Raw genomic sequence first — 15,422 nt, forward strand, 5'->3', positions numbered from 1 at the left:
TTTTTTAACCTTTGCTTGGACTTATGTCAATGTCCACAGCTGTGTCCCGGACATCCTGACAAGATAACAAACACACACACACACACACACACACACACACACACACACTTCACTGTCACGTCCCTGTCGCACACAAGCAAACACAAAACACACACACAAACACAATTATCTTAGGATTCCAGGCACATGCTGTCAAAGTCTCAGAGAATATCTCCTAAGACCAGCCTCACGGTTTGTTTTTTGGCAGGTGGCTGCAGTCCCTCGTCTGTCCTTGAAGGGAACTGATACGACACTCTGTCTGTGTGTGTGTGTGCACATGCATGTGCGTGTCTGTGTTCGTGTGTGTGTCTGATGTATACACAAAATAAATTGAAGATGTTTTGTAGGAGAGATTATTCTCTCTCCCTGCTGACTGCTCTGTGCCTAAGTACAACCAGCTAATTCATCACGCTAATCAATGGTGATGGATTCTCCACTTTATGTAATGTTGAAAAGCTTAATAGTTAGAACATATGGCATATATGCGTATATCCAGAACCTATGCACACATTTATGTTCATGGATTGGTGAAGTTCTTTATCTGAAATAACCAAGCATACAGTCTATTGCTCTACTATAATCATGAGTAAATATGTGGATGAAGTATTTTAGGTTCATTTGATGAATGTTGTCATATCTTTATCAAAGTAACAAAGCAAGGCGTCAACCATCTAACTGAAAGTGTTTTGGCAACACACAGCATTCTCCCTGATCCCTCTTCCATCGAAACACCCTTCTACTGCTAAACCATTATAGTCCATAGCTGTCTTTTTGATTTATTTTAACGACAGGGTATAGAGCGATCCTATGTAACATATTTATCCGCTTGCGAAGGGCAAGAACAGTGCCAATTTTAATTAAAAATATTGTTCAGAACCTGGAGCATCCTTATAAGTGTTCTGGGGGTCAGGACGGATGCGATAGAGGTCACAAACATTATGTGCATCCCAAATGTCACTCTATTCCCTCTATCAGTGGTTCCCAAACTTTTTATAATCCCTTACCCCTTCAAACATTCAACCTCCAGCTGCGTACCCCCTCTAGCACCAGGGTCAGCATACTCTCAAATGTTGTTTTTGCCATCATTGTAAGCCTGCCACACACACTATATGATACATTTATTAAACATAAGAATGAGTGTGAGTTTGTCACAACCCGGTTCATGGGAAGTGACAAAGAGCTCTTATAGGACCAGGGCACAAATAATAATATAATAATAATATTTGTGCTCTTTACTTAGCCATCTTACATATAAAACCTTATTTGTTAACCTGTTATGGCTGCATCCCTTTGTTCTCAATTTCCGCCTGAAGACATACCCTAATCTAACTGCCTGTAGCTCAGCCCCAGAGGCAAGGATATGCATATTCTTGGTATTATATGAATGGAAACATTCTGAAGTTTGTGGAAATGTTAATTGAATGTAGGAGAATATAACACAGTAGATCTGGTGGAAGAAAAGAGAAAGAAAGAGCATACGTTTTCTGTTTTTTATTGTTGTAATATTATCTTTCACATGTACTAGAATAGCCACACAGTCAGAAAGGATGCTGGAGATAATTTGGATGGATAACACAAGAGGGCAACTGTAGGTGTGCACAGTTTCAGGCTGATAACTTCAGGAATGGGTGAGCTACGTGACATTTAGCATGAAATCACCTAGGTGTCCCACACAAGTTGCCCAAATGTACCTAAGTGGCCGAATTGGTGAAATGACCTATAACTATATACAACAGTTCAAATAACTATATACAACATATCAAAAAGCAATTCTAACACACACACACACACACACACAATAATGTTTAAAAAAATATTAGAAAAAAAATATTTAAAAAAATCAGTACACCCTTTGGAAGTCCTCAACACAATATTTTGCTGCCTGTGCCATGTCCTGTAGCACTCTTTCTGATGTAAAGCAGAGGCAAAATGAACAAGTGGTGCGACACAGAACACAACGACGCTTCCATGCTGTGCCCTTTTGGCCCTGAGGCATAGTCATGCCTGCAGTAATGAACTGTGGCATATGAACACCACTGGGGGCAGAGTTAGAACGGGCAGCTTGGCACCGGGGGCTCCCAGTCGGAGTCGCTATCACTGTGAAAGAAAACATAAAAAAACTTTTGTATTGTATGAGCCTTTTATCATCACATAAAATAAACATATGTATTTTATAGAGCAGAGAGAACAGTCACTAAGGTGAAGTGCTGTTCCATTCAACTCCGGCCATTGTTGTGGGCCTGCCCTCTCCTGAACAGCACCCAATGGCTATTTCATATGGAAATGGAGAGGAGTAGCAGGTGCTGTGGCCATGTGTGTGTTTGCTGTTCTACTCCATTCCATTTTAATAAAAACATGGAAAATATCATCTGACATGGGGGGGGGGGGAATATATATATATATATATATATATATATATATATATATATACACACACACACATTTATATTTCATAAAACGGCATTAGCACTTACCCGTCCAGAAGTACGTCCTGTCCTTGCAGAAACAGCTCCTCAGTTCCTGTTTGAATCATAACACTCAAAGATTCCTCAAACAAAAAATCTTTCACTTTCACTTTAGACTTTGACTTCACTTTTCCTGATTTATTCGCCATGATATCTTCAATGAAATCGTTGAAAATACAACTTTCCGAAATACAGCTGCACGTAAAAAGCCTCACAGCAACTCCTCTGATCGTCAAGGCGAGAATGGAGTTCCTTACGCGTGCGATTACAAACAAGGAACGGTGGTCCAACCCAAAACCATTACATACTGGCGTTTACCTCAGCTCATTGGCTAACTACCCAGCTAGATTTCAAGAAGATCAGTGGTCATTGGGCAGAAATATAGTCAATCAATGAAGCTTCGCTAAAATTATTGGTGCGTAAGGTAGTCATTGTTCGTTGTCTTCAAATCAGTTCACTTCGGTCAATACTCCCGCAAAAACAAATATGACGTTTGGCTGTGTTGCAAACATCCAGAGGAATGCACTGAAACCAATCATGACTAGATAAACGATTGTTTACTGTGTGTAATCACGTCGAATGCTCCGTAAAAATTGATAGAGATGGAATTCACGGCACAAACGGTTCACAAAATGTTTCGATTTAGGCTATAAAATGGATTTTATCAAAGAAAACAGCACTTCATTTGATCACTGGGACCCTCAGGAAGAGAAATAAGAGCAAGATATCAGAATGTAAGTCATAATTTTACCTTCAGATGTGAATGTGTAAAAACTGTCATGGCGGAAAATGTTTATTTTGTTGATTGCTCTTCTCAAACAAAAGCATGGTATTTGTTCTCTGTAATAGCTATTTTAAATTGGAAAACGGAGTTTGATTACCAAGATTCTAATCTTTTGAAGGGTGTAAGACACTTGCATTTTCAAGAATGTTTAATGTTGCAAAGTTGTATTTTTAGTTGTCACTCTGAAATTTCCCCTGATGCCAGCCATAAGAAGTTAATGAAAATGGTGAATAATTCACCACAGGTGAAAGAGAAGGGTGTGCTTGAAAGGATGCACATAACTCTGCAATGTTGGGTTGTATTGGAGAGTGTCTTTTTCTGCCTGTATTTAGTTATCATGCTAGTGAGGGCCGAGAGTCCACTCTTACATACAGTGCCTTGCGAAAGTATTCGGTCCCCTTGAACTTTGCGACCTTTTGCCACATTTCAGGCTTCAAACATAAAGATATAAAACTGTATTTTTTTGTGAAGAATCAACAACAAGTGGGACACTCATGAAGTGGAACGACATTTATTGGATATTTAAAACTTTTTTAACAAATCAAAAACTGAAAAATTGAGCGTGCAAAATTATTCAGCCCCTTTCAGTGCAGCAAACTCTCTCCAGAAGTTCAGTGAGGATCTCTGAATGATCCAATGTTGACCTAAATGACTAATGATGATAAATACAATCCACCTGTGTAATCAAGTCTCCGTATAAATGCACCTGCACTGTGATAGTCTCAGAGGTCTGTTAAAAGCGCAGAGAGCATCATGAAGAACAAGGAACACACCAGGCAGGTCCGAGATACTGTTGTGAAGAAGTTTAAAGCCGGATTTGGATACAAAAAGATTTCCCAAGCTTTAAACATCCCAAGGAGCACTGTGCAAGCGATAATATTGAAATGGAAGGAGTATCAGACCACTGCAAATCTACCAAGACCTGGCCGGCCCTCTAAACTTTCAGCTCATATAAGGAGAAGACTGATCAGAGATGCAGCCAAGAGGCCCATGATCACTCTGGATGAACTGCAGAGATCTACAGCTGAGGTGGGAGACTCTGTCCATAGGACAACAATCAGTCGTATATTGCACAAATCTGGCCTTTATGGAAGAGTTGCAAGAAGAAAGCCATTTCTTAAAGATATCCATAAGAAGTGTCGTCTAAAATTTTCCACAAGCCACCTGGGAGACACACCAAACATGTGGAAGAAGGTGCTCTGGTCAGATGAAACCAAAATTGAACTTTTTAGAAACAATGCAAAACGTTATGTTTGGCGTAAAAGCAACACAGCTCATCACCCTGACCACACGTTCTCCACTGTCAAACATGGTGGTGGCAGCATCATGGTTTGGGCCTGCTTTTCTTCAGCAGGGACAGGGAAGATGGTTAAAATTGATGGGAAGATGGATGGATGGAGCCAAATACAGGACCAATCTGGAAGAAAACCTGATGGAGTCTGCAAAAGACCTGAGACTGGGACGGAGATTTGTCTTCCAACAAGACAATGATCCAAAACATAAAGCAAAATCTACAATGGAATGGTTCAAAAATAAACATATCCAGGTGTTAGAATGGCCAAGTCAAAGTCCAGACCTGAATCCAATCGAGAATCTGTGGAAAGAACTGAAAACTGCTGTTCACAAATGCTCTCCATCCAACCTCACTGAGGTCGAGCTGTTTTGCAAGGAGAAATGGGGAAAAATTTCACTCTCAGTGTGCAAAACTGATAGAGACATACCCCAAGCGACTTACAGCTGTAATCGCAGCAAAAGGTGGAGCTACAAAGTATTAACTTAAGTGGGCTGAATAATTTTGCACGCCCAATTTTTCAGTTTTTTATTTGTTAAAAAAGTTTGAAATATCCAATAAATGTAGTTCCACTTCATGATTGTGTCCCACTTGTTGTTGATTCTTCACAAAACAATACAGTTTTATATCTTTATGTTTGAAGCCTGAAATGTGGCAAAAGGTCGCAAAGTTCGAGGGGGCCGAATACATTCGCAAGGCACTGTAGGTACGTGGTTGCAAAGGGCATCAGTGTCTTAATAGTGTGATTTGACAAGGCAGGAGAGACTGAGCACAGCCCAATCCAGAAATCTGTTAGTGGCTTCTGATTTAAATAAAAATTTCACAGAACCACTTGTTGCAATTTCTTGTTCAGGCTTTCTTGTTCAGATATCGTTAAGTGGACTGGAGGCAGGGCATGAAAGGGATAATGAATCCAGTTTTTTGTGTCATCCGTTTCGAGAAAGTACCTGCGTAATTGCGCACCCAACTCTGGTGCTTCGCTATATCAAATTTGACATTGTCTATTAGCTTGAGTTCATTTGCACACAAAGAAATCATACAATGATGGAAACACCTGTGTGCTGTCCTTCTTAATGCAGACAGAGAAGAGCTCCAACTTCTTAATCATAGCCTCAATTTTGTCCCACACATTGAATATAGTTGCGGGAAGTCCTTGTAATCCTAGATTCAGATCATTCAGGTGAGAAAAACATCACCCAGATAAGCCAGTCGTGTGAGAAACTCATCATCATGCAAGCGGTCAGACAAGCGAAAATTATGGTCAGTAAAGAAAACTTTAAGCCCGTCTCTCAGTTTAAAAAAACGCATCAATTCTTTGCCCCTTGTTAACCAGCTCACTTTTGTATTTTGTAAAAGTGTTACATGGTCGCTGCCCATATTATTGCAAAGTGCAGAAAATACACGAGAGTTCAGGGGCCTTGCTTTAACAAAGTTAACCATTTTCAATGTAGTGTCCAAAATGTTGTTCAAGCTGTCAGGCATTCCCTTGGCAGCAAGAGCCTCTCGGTGGATGCTGCAGTGTACCCAAGTGGCATCGGGAGTAACTGCTTGCACGCACATTACCACTCCACCATGTCTTCCTGTCATGGCTTTTGTGCCATCAGTACAGATACCAACACACCTTGACCACCAAAGTCCATTTGATGTCACAAAGCTGTCCAGTACTTTAAAAATATCCTCTCATGTTGTCCTGGTTTCCAGTGGTTTGCAGTAGAGGACGTTTTCCTTAATTGACCCCCCCATAAACGTATACCAGGAGCTGTACCAGGCCCGCCATGTCTGTTGACTCATCCAGCTGTAATGCATAGAATTCACTGGCTTGTATGCAAAGCAGTAATTGTTTCAAAACTTCTCCTGTCAGGTCACTGATGCGTCGTCAAACAGTGTTGTTTGATGGAGGCATTATCAGTATAGTTTTTTTGGGCCTTTTTCCCCAGCATTGTCCCAGCCATATCCGCAGCAGCAGGAAGAATGAAGTCCTCCACAATAGTATGGGGCTTGCCTGACATAGCCACTTAGTAGCTCACCATATAAGATGCTTCTAGCCCCTTCTTATTAATACTATATGTTGCTTATATACATGTCTGAATTCTCGCTCAAACTCCTGTGGCTTATTTTTCATGGAATAGGGTGTAATTTGAGACCCACCCATTATTAAGAGGTGGATCTATGAAGGGCCTTCATCCATATAGCGTCCTAATGTATGGCTAGGATATTGAGGGATGCAAGTTTATGTCAGTAAAGGGGATCTTTGAAGGGGTTCCCTACCTATTTGCGGTGTAATAGCCCCCTTACTAATCCACGGAGCGATACTGCAGGGCAGTCTTCCATGATATCTGGGCATTAAGCACTCAAAGTCAGACCGATCCAGACTCACTACCTTCTTTCTGCTTTGTGATACCAGTGAGTTAGCTAGAGAGAGCGTAAATGTGCTCTATCCTCCTATCCTCGTAATGCTCCTCTGTGTTCTTTCTCTGGTCTGAAGACTGCTTTGGTGCCTCTCTCTCTCTCTCCTCTCTTCTCTCTCCCTCTCTCTCTCTCATTCTCTCCTCTTTTCTCTCCCTCTCTCATTCTCTTTTGTATCGGCCTCTTTTTCTTTCTCTTCTATCGCTGTCTCCTCTCTCCCCACACCCTGTCTCTCCTCCACACATCTCTCTCTCTCTCCTCCACACATCTCTCTCTCTATATCTCCTCCACACATCTCTCTCTCTCTCCTCCACACCTCTCTCTCTCCTCCACACCTCTCTCTCTCCTCCACACATCTCTCTCTCTCCTCCACACATCTCTCTCTCTCCTCCACACATCTCTCTCTCTCTCTCTCCTCCACACATCTCTCTCTCTCTCTCTCTCCTCCACACATCTCTCTCTCTCTCTCCTCCACACATCTCTCTCTCTCTCTCCTCCACACATCTCTCTCTCTCTCCTCCACACATCTCTCTCTCTCTCTCCTCCACACATCTCTCTCTCTCTCTCTCCTCCACACACATCTCTCTCTCTCTCTCTCTCTCTCTCTCTCTCTCTCCACACATCTCTCTGTCTCTCCTCCACATCTCTCTCTCTCTCTCTCTCCATCTCTCTCTCTCTCTCTCTCCTCCACACATCTCTCTCTCTCTCTCTCCTCCACCACACATCTCTCTCTCTCTCTCTCCTCCACACATCTCTCTCTCTCTCTCTCTCTCTCTCCTCCACACATTCTCTCTCTCTCTCTCTCCTCCACACTCTCTCTCTCTCTCTCCTCCACACATCTCTCTCTCTCTCCCTCCACACATCTCTCTCTCTCCTCCACACATCTCTCTCTCTCTCTCCTCCCACTGTCTCTCTCTCTCTCTCCTCCACACGTCTCTCTCTCTCTCTCTCTCTCATCCTCCACATCTCTCTCTCTCTCTCTCCTCCACACATCTCTCTCTCTCTCTCTCTCTCTCTCTCTCCTCCACACATCTCTCTCTCTCTCTCTCTCTCCTCCACACATCTCTCTCTCTCTCTCCTCCACACATCTCTCTCTCTCCTCCACACATCTCTCTCTCTCTCTCTCTCTCTCCTCCACACATCTCTCTCTCTCTCTCTCTCTCTCTCTCCTCCACACATCTCTCTCTCTCTCTCTCCTCCACACATCTCTCTCTCTCTCTCTCACACACATCTCTCTCTCTCTCTCTCCTCCCACACATCTCTCTCTCTCTCCTCCCACACATCTCTCTCTCTCTCTCTCCTCCACACATCTCTCTCTCTCTCTCTCCTCCACACTCTCTCTCTCTCTCTCTCTCTCCTCCCACATCTCCTCATCTCTCTCTCTCTCTCTCTCTCTCTCCTCCACACTCTCTCTCTCTCTCACTCACTCTCTCTCTCTCTCTCTCTCCTCCACATCTCTCTCTCTCTCTCCTCCACACATCTCTCTCTCCACTCTCTCTCTCTCACACATCTCTCTCTCTCTCTCTCCTCCACACATCTATCTCTCTCTCTCCTCCACACATCTATCTCTCTCTCTCCTCCACACATCTCTCTCTCTCTCTCTCTCTCTCCTCCACATCTCTCTCTCTCTCTCCTCCACACATCTCTCTCTCTCTCTCCTCCACACATCTCTCTCTCTCTCTCTCTCCTCCACACATCTCTCTCTCTCTCTCTCCTCCTCCACATCTCTCTCTCTCTCTCCTCCACACATCTCTCTCTCTCTCTCCTCCACACATCTCTCTCTCTATCTCTCTCTCCTCCACATCTCTCTCTCTCTCTCTCTCCTCCACACATCTCTCTCTCTCTCTCTCTCTCTCTCTCTCTCTCTCCTCCCACACACTCTCTCTCTCTCTCTCCTCATCTCTCTCTCTCTCTCCCTCCACACATCTCTCTCTCTCTCTCCACATCTCTCTCTCTCTCTCTCTCTCTCTCTCCACCACACATCTCTCTCTCTCTCTCCTCCACACATCTCTCTCTCTCTCTCTCTCTCTCTCTCTCCTCCACATGTCTCTCTCTCTCTCTCTCTCCCTCCACACGTCTCTCTCTCTCTCTCTCTCTCCTCCACACATCACTCTCTCTCTCCTCCACACATCACTCTCTCTCTCCTCCACACATCACTCTCTCTCTCCTCCACACATCACTCTCTCTCCTCCACACATCTCTCCTCCACATCTCTCTCTCCTCCTCCACATCTCTCTCTCTCTCCTCCACACATCTCTCTCTCTCTCTCTCCACACATCTCTCTCTCTCTCTCTCTCTCTCTCTCTCCACCACACATCTCTTTCTCTCTCTCCTCCACACATCACTCTCTCTCTCCTCCTCACATCTCTCTCTCCTCCACACATCTCTCTCTCTCCATCCTCCACACATCTCTCTCTGTCTCTCCTCCACACATCTCTCTCTCTCTCTCTCTCTCCTCCACACATCTCTCTCTCTCCTCCACACATCTCTCTCTCTCTCTCCTCCACACATCTCTCTCTCTCTCTCCTCCACACATCTCTCTCTCTCTCTCCTCCACACATCTCTCTCTATCTCTCTCTCCTCCACACATCTCTCTCTCTATCTCTCTCTCCTCCACACATCTCTCTCTCTATCTCTCTCTCCTCCACACATCTCTCTCTCTCTCTCTCTCTCCTCCACACATCTCTCTCTCTCTCTCTCTCCACACATCTCTCTCTCTCTCTCTCCTCCACACATCTCTCTCTCTCTCCTCCACACATCTCTCTCTCTCCTCCACACATCTCTCTCTCTCTCTCTCCTCCACACATCTCTCTCTCTCTCTCCTCCACACATCTCTCTCTCTCTCTCTCCCATCTCTCTCTCTCTCTCCTCACATCTCTCTCTCTCTCTCCTCCCACATCTCTCTCTCTCTCTCTCCTCCACACATCTCTCTCTCTCATCTCTCTCTCTCTCTCTCTCCTCCACATCTCTCTCTCTCTCTCTCTCTCTCTCTCTCCACCACACATCTCTCTCTCTCTCTCTCTCTCCACCACTCTCTCTCTCTCTCTCTCTCTCTCTCCACACATCTCTCTCTCTCTCTCTCTCTCTCTCTCTCTCTCTCTCTCTCTCTCTCTCTCTCTCCATCTCTCTCTCTCTCTCTCCTCCATCTCTCTCTCTCTCCTCCACATCTCTCTCTCTCTCTCCACACATCTCTCTCTCTCTCTCTCCACACATCTCTCTCTCTCTCTCTCCTCCACACATCTCTCTCTCTCTCTCTCCTCCACACATCTCTCTCTCTCTCTCTCTCCTCCACACATCTCTCTCTCTCTCTCTCTCCACCACACGTCTCTCTCTCTCCTCCACACGTCTCTCCATCTCTCTCTCTATCTCTCCTCCATCTCTCTCTCTCTCTCTCTCTCTCTCTCTCTCTCCTCCACTCTCTCTCTCTCCTCCACCACATCTCTCTCTCTCTCTCCTCCACATCTCTCTCTCTCTCTCTCTCCTCCACATCTCTCTCTCTCTCTCTCCTCTCTCTCTCTCTCTCTCTCTCTCTCTCCACCACATCTCTCTCTCTCTCTCCACCACATCTCTCTCTCTCTCTCCACCACACATCTCTCTCTCTCTCTCCACCATCTCTCTCTCTCTCTCTCCTCCACACATCTCTCTCTCTCTCTCTCCACCACACATCTCTCTCTCTCTCTCTCTCCACACATCTCTCTCTCTCTCTCCTCCACATCTCTCTCTCTCTCTCCTCCACACATCTCTCTCTCTCTCTCTCTCTCTCTCCTCCACACATCTCTCTCTCTCTCTCCACTCACACATCTCTCTCTCTCACCACTCTCTCTCTCTCCACACATCTCTCTCTCTCCTCCACACATCTCTCTCTCTCTCTCCTCCTCCACATCTCTCTCTCTCCTCCACACATCTCTCTCTCTCTCTCTCTCTCTCTCCACACATCTCTCCACTCTCTCTCTCTCTCCTCCACATCTCTCTCTCTCTCCTCCACATCTCTCTCTCTCTCTCCTCCACATCTCTCTCTCTCTCTCCTCCACACATCTCTCTCTCTCTCTCTCTCTCTCTCTCTCTCCTCCACATCTCTCTCTCTCTCTCTCCTCCACATCTCTCTCTCTCCTCCACACATCTCTCCACACATCTCTCTCTCTCCTCCACACATCTCCTCCTCCACTCTCTCTCTCTCTCCCCCACATCTCTCTCTCTCTCTCTCTCCTCCACACGTCTCTCTCTCTCTCTCTCTCTCTCCTCCACATCTCTCTCTCTCTCTCTCTCTCTCTCTCTCTCCTCCACTCTCTCTCTCTCTCTCTCTCTCTCTCTCCACACATCTCTCTCTCTCTCTCTCTCACATCTCTCTCTCCACCACACATCTCTCTCTCTCTCTCTCTCCTCCACACATCTCTCTCTCTCTCCTCCACTCTCTCTCTCTCTCTCCACATCTCTCTCTCTCTCTCTCTCACATCTCTCTCTCTCTCTCTCTCCACACATCTCTCTCTCTCTCTCCACCACACATCTCTCTCTCTCTCTCTCTCCTCCTCCACACCTCTCTCTCTCTCTCTCTCTCACCACACATCTCTCTCTCTCTCTCTCTCCACCACACATCTCTCTCTCTCTCTCTCTCTCCACCACACATCTCTCTCTCTCCACCACACATCTCTCTCTCTCCTCCACACGTCTCTCTCTCTCTCTCTCCACCACATCTCTCTCTCTCTCTCTCCACACATCTCTCTCCTCCACACATCTCTCTCTCTCCACCACACATCTCTCTCTCCACCACATCTCTCTCTCTCTCTCTCTCCACCACATCTCTCTCTCTCTCTCCACCACACATCTCTCTCTCTCTCTCCACCACACATCTCTCTCTCTCTCTCTCCACCACACATCTCTCTCTCTCTCCACCACACATCTCTCTCTCTCCACCACACATCTCTCTCTCTCTCTCTCCCACACATCTCTCTCTCTCTCCACCACACATCTCTCTCTCTCTCTCTCCACCACACATCTCTCTCTCTCTCTCCTCCACACATCTCTCTCTCTCTCTCACCACACATCTCTCTCTCTCTCTCCTCCACACTCTCTCTCTCCTCTCCACACATCTCTCTCTCTCTCTCCTCTCCACTCTCTCTCTCTCTCTCTCTCTCTCTCTCTCCATCTCTCTCTCTCCTCCACATCTCTCTCTCTCTCTCTCCACATCTCTCTCTCTCCCTCCACACATCTCTCTCTCTCTCCTCACACTCTCTCTCTCCAACACACGTCTCTCTCTCTCTCTCTCTCTCTCTCTCTCTCTCTCTCACACATCTCTCTCTCTCCTCCACATCTCTCTCTCTCTCTCCTCCACACATCTCTCTCTGTCTCTCTCCACACTCTCTCTCTCTCTCTCTCTCCTCCACACGTCTCTCTCTCTCCACACATCTCTCTCTCTCTCTCTCTCCTCCACACATCTCTCTCTCTCTCTCTCTCTCTACACACGTCTCTCTCTCTCTCTCTCTCTCTCTCCTCCACATCTCTCTCTCTCTCTCTCTCTCTCTCCACATCTCTCTCTCTCTCTCCTCCACATCTCTCTCTCTCTCTCTCTCTCTCCTCCACACATCTCTCTCTCTCCTCCACACTCTCTCTCCTCCACACATCTCTCTCTCTCTCTCTCCACACATCTCTCTCTCTCTCTCTCTCCACCACACGTCTCTCTCTCTCTCTCTCCTCCCACATCTCTCTCTCTCTCTCTCTCTCTCCCACATCTCTCTCTCTCTCTCCTCCACACCACGTCTCTCTCTCTCTCTCTCTCTCCTCCACACATCTCTCTCTCTCTCTCTCTCTCTCCTCCACACATCTCTCTCTCTCTCTCTCTCTCCTCCACATCTCTCTCTCTCTCTCTCTCCTCCACACATCTCTCTCTCTCTCTCTCTCTCCTCCACACACATCTCTCTCTCTCTCTCTCTCCACACTCTCTCTCTCTCTCTCTCCACATCTCTCTCTCTCTCTCTCCTCCACATCTCTCTCTCTCTCTCCACACATCTCTCTCTCTCTCTCTCCTCCACATCTCTCTCTCTCTCCCTCACACTCTCTCTCTCTCTCCTCCCACATCTCTCTCTCTCTCTCTCCTCCACATCTCTCTCTCTCCTCCACCTCTCTCTCTCTCTCCTCCACATCTCTCTCTCTCTCTCTCCTCCACACATCTCTCTCTCTCTCCTCCACATCTCTCTCTCTCTCTCCTCCACATCTCTCTCTCTCTCTCTCCCTCCACACATCTCTCTCTCTCTCTCCTCCACACATCTCTCTCTCTCTCTCTCTCCTCCACACATCTCTCTCTCTCCTCCACACATCTCTCTCTCTCTCTCCCTCTCTCTCTCCTCTCTCTCTCTCTCTCTCTCTCTCTCTCTCCACATCTCTCTCTCTCTCTCCACACCTCTCTCTCTCTCTCTCTCTCTCTCTCCTCCACACATCTCTCTCTCTCCTCTCCACTCTCTCTCTCTCCTCTCCACATCTCTCTCTCCTCCACACATCTCTCTCTCCTCCACATCTCTCTCTCTCTCCACTCCATCTCTCTCTCTCTCTCCTCCACATCTCTCTCTCTCTCCTCCACACATCTCTCTCTCTCTCCTCCACATCTCTCTCTCTCTCTCCTCTCTCTCTCTCTCCCACATCTCTCTCTCTCTCTCTCTCTCCTCCACACATCTCTCTCTCTCTCTCTCCTCCCACATCTCTCTCTCTCTCCTCCACACATCTCTCTCTCTCTCTCCACATCTCTCTCTCTCTCTCTCACTCTCTCTCTCTCTCTCCTCCATCTCTCTCTCTCTCCTCCACCATCACTCTCTCTCTCTCTCTCTCCACACATCTCTCTCTCTCTCTTCCACACTCTCTCTCTCTCCTCCACATCATCTCTCTCTCTCTCTCTCCTCCACACACATCTCTCTCCTCCACACTCTCTCTCTCTCTCTCCACACTCTCTCTCTCTCTCTCCACACACTTCTCTCTCTCTCTCCTCCACACATCTCTCTCTCTCTCTCCTCCACACATCTCTCTCTCTCTCTCTCTCCCACTCCACACATCATCTCTCTCTCTCTCTCTCCACACATCTCTCTCTCTCTCCACACTCTCCACTCCTCTCTCTCTCTCTCTCTCTCTCTCTCCTCCACATCTCTCTCTCTCTCTCTCCTCCACCACACATCTCTCTCTCCACCACACTCTCTCCACCACACGTCTCTCTCTCTCTCTCTCTCTCTCTCTCCACATCTCTCTCTCTCTCTCTCCTCCACACATCTCTCTCTCTCTCTCTCTCCACACATCTCTCTCTCTCTCTCCTCCACACATCTCTCTCTCTCTCTCTCCTCCACACTCTCTCTCTCTCTCTCTCTCCACGTCTCACATCTCTCTCTCTCTCTCTCCTCCCACACATCTCTCTCTCTCTCTCTCTCACCACATCATCTCTCTCTCTCTCCTCCACACTCTCTCTCTCTCTCTCCACACGTCATCTCTCTCTCTCTCTCTCCACCACATCTCTCTCTCTCTCTCTCCACACATCTCTCTCTCACTCTCTCTCTCTCTCTCTCTCTCTCTCTCCTCTCACACATCTCTCTCTCTCTCTCTCTCCTCCACATCTCTCTCTCTCTCTCTCTCCACACATCTCTCTCTCTCTCTCTCCACACATCTCTCTCTCTCCTCCACACATCTCTCTCTCTCTCTCTCCTCCACACATCTCTCTCTCTCTCTCTCTCCTCCACACATCTCTCTCTCTCTCTCTCCACCACACATCTCTCTCTCTCTCTCTCTCCACCACACATCTCTCTCTCTCTCTCTCCACCACACATCTCTCTCTCTCCTCCACACATCTCTCTCTCTCTCCACCACACATCTCTCTCTCTCTCCACACATCTCTCTCTCTCTCTCTCTCCACCACACATCTCTCTCTCTCTCTCTCACATCTCTCTCTCTCTCCACCACACATCTCTCTCTCTCTCTCTCCTCCACACATCTCTCTCTCTCTCTCTCCACCACACATCTCTCTCTCTCTCCACCACACATCTCTCTCTCTCCACACATCTCTCTCTCTCTCTCCTCCCCACTTTCTCTCTCTCTCTCTTCCACACATCTCTCTCTCTCTCTCTCCACACATCTCTCTCTCTCTCTCTTCCACACATCTCTCTCTCTCTCTCTCTCTCCACACATCTCTCTCTCTCTCTCCACACATCTCTCTCTCTCCTCCACACATCTCTCTCTCTCTCTATCCACACATCTCTCTCTCTCTCTTCCACACATCTCTCTCTCTCTTTCTCTCTCCTCCACACATCTCTCTCTCTCTTCCACACATCTCTCTCTCTCATCTCTCTCTCTCTCCTCCACACATCTCTCTCTCTCCACACATCTCTCTCTCCTTCCACATCTCTCTCTCTCTCTCCACATCTCTCTCTCTCTCCACACATCTCTCTCTTCCACACATCTCTCTTCCACA

The 15,422-nt window shown here is 46.7% G+C and overlaps 1 protein-coding gene across 3 annotated transcripts in view; it reads left to right on the forward strand.

The window, feature by feature from the left end:
- LOC135522682 (dihydropyrimidine dehydrogenase [NADP(+)]-like) overlaps window positions 1-15,422 on the forward strand; it is a 229,926-nt gene that overhangs the window by 19,947 nt on the left and 194,557 nt on the right. The gene's annotated exons all lie outside the window — the stretch shown is intronic.

Source organism: Oncorhynchus masou, chromosome 30 (assembly GCF_036934945.1).
Source record: "Oncorhynchus masou masou isolate Uvic2021 chromosome 30, UVic_Omas_1.1, whole genome shotgun sequence".
Lineage (NCBI taxonomy): Eukaryota > Metazoa > Chordata > Actinopteri > Salmoniformes > Salmonidae > Oncorhynchus > Oncorhynchus masou.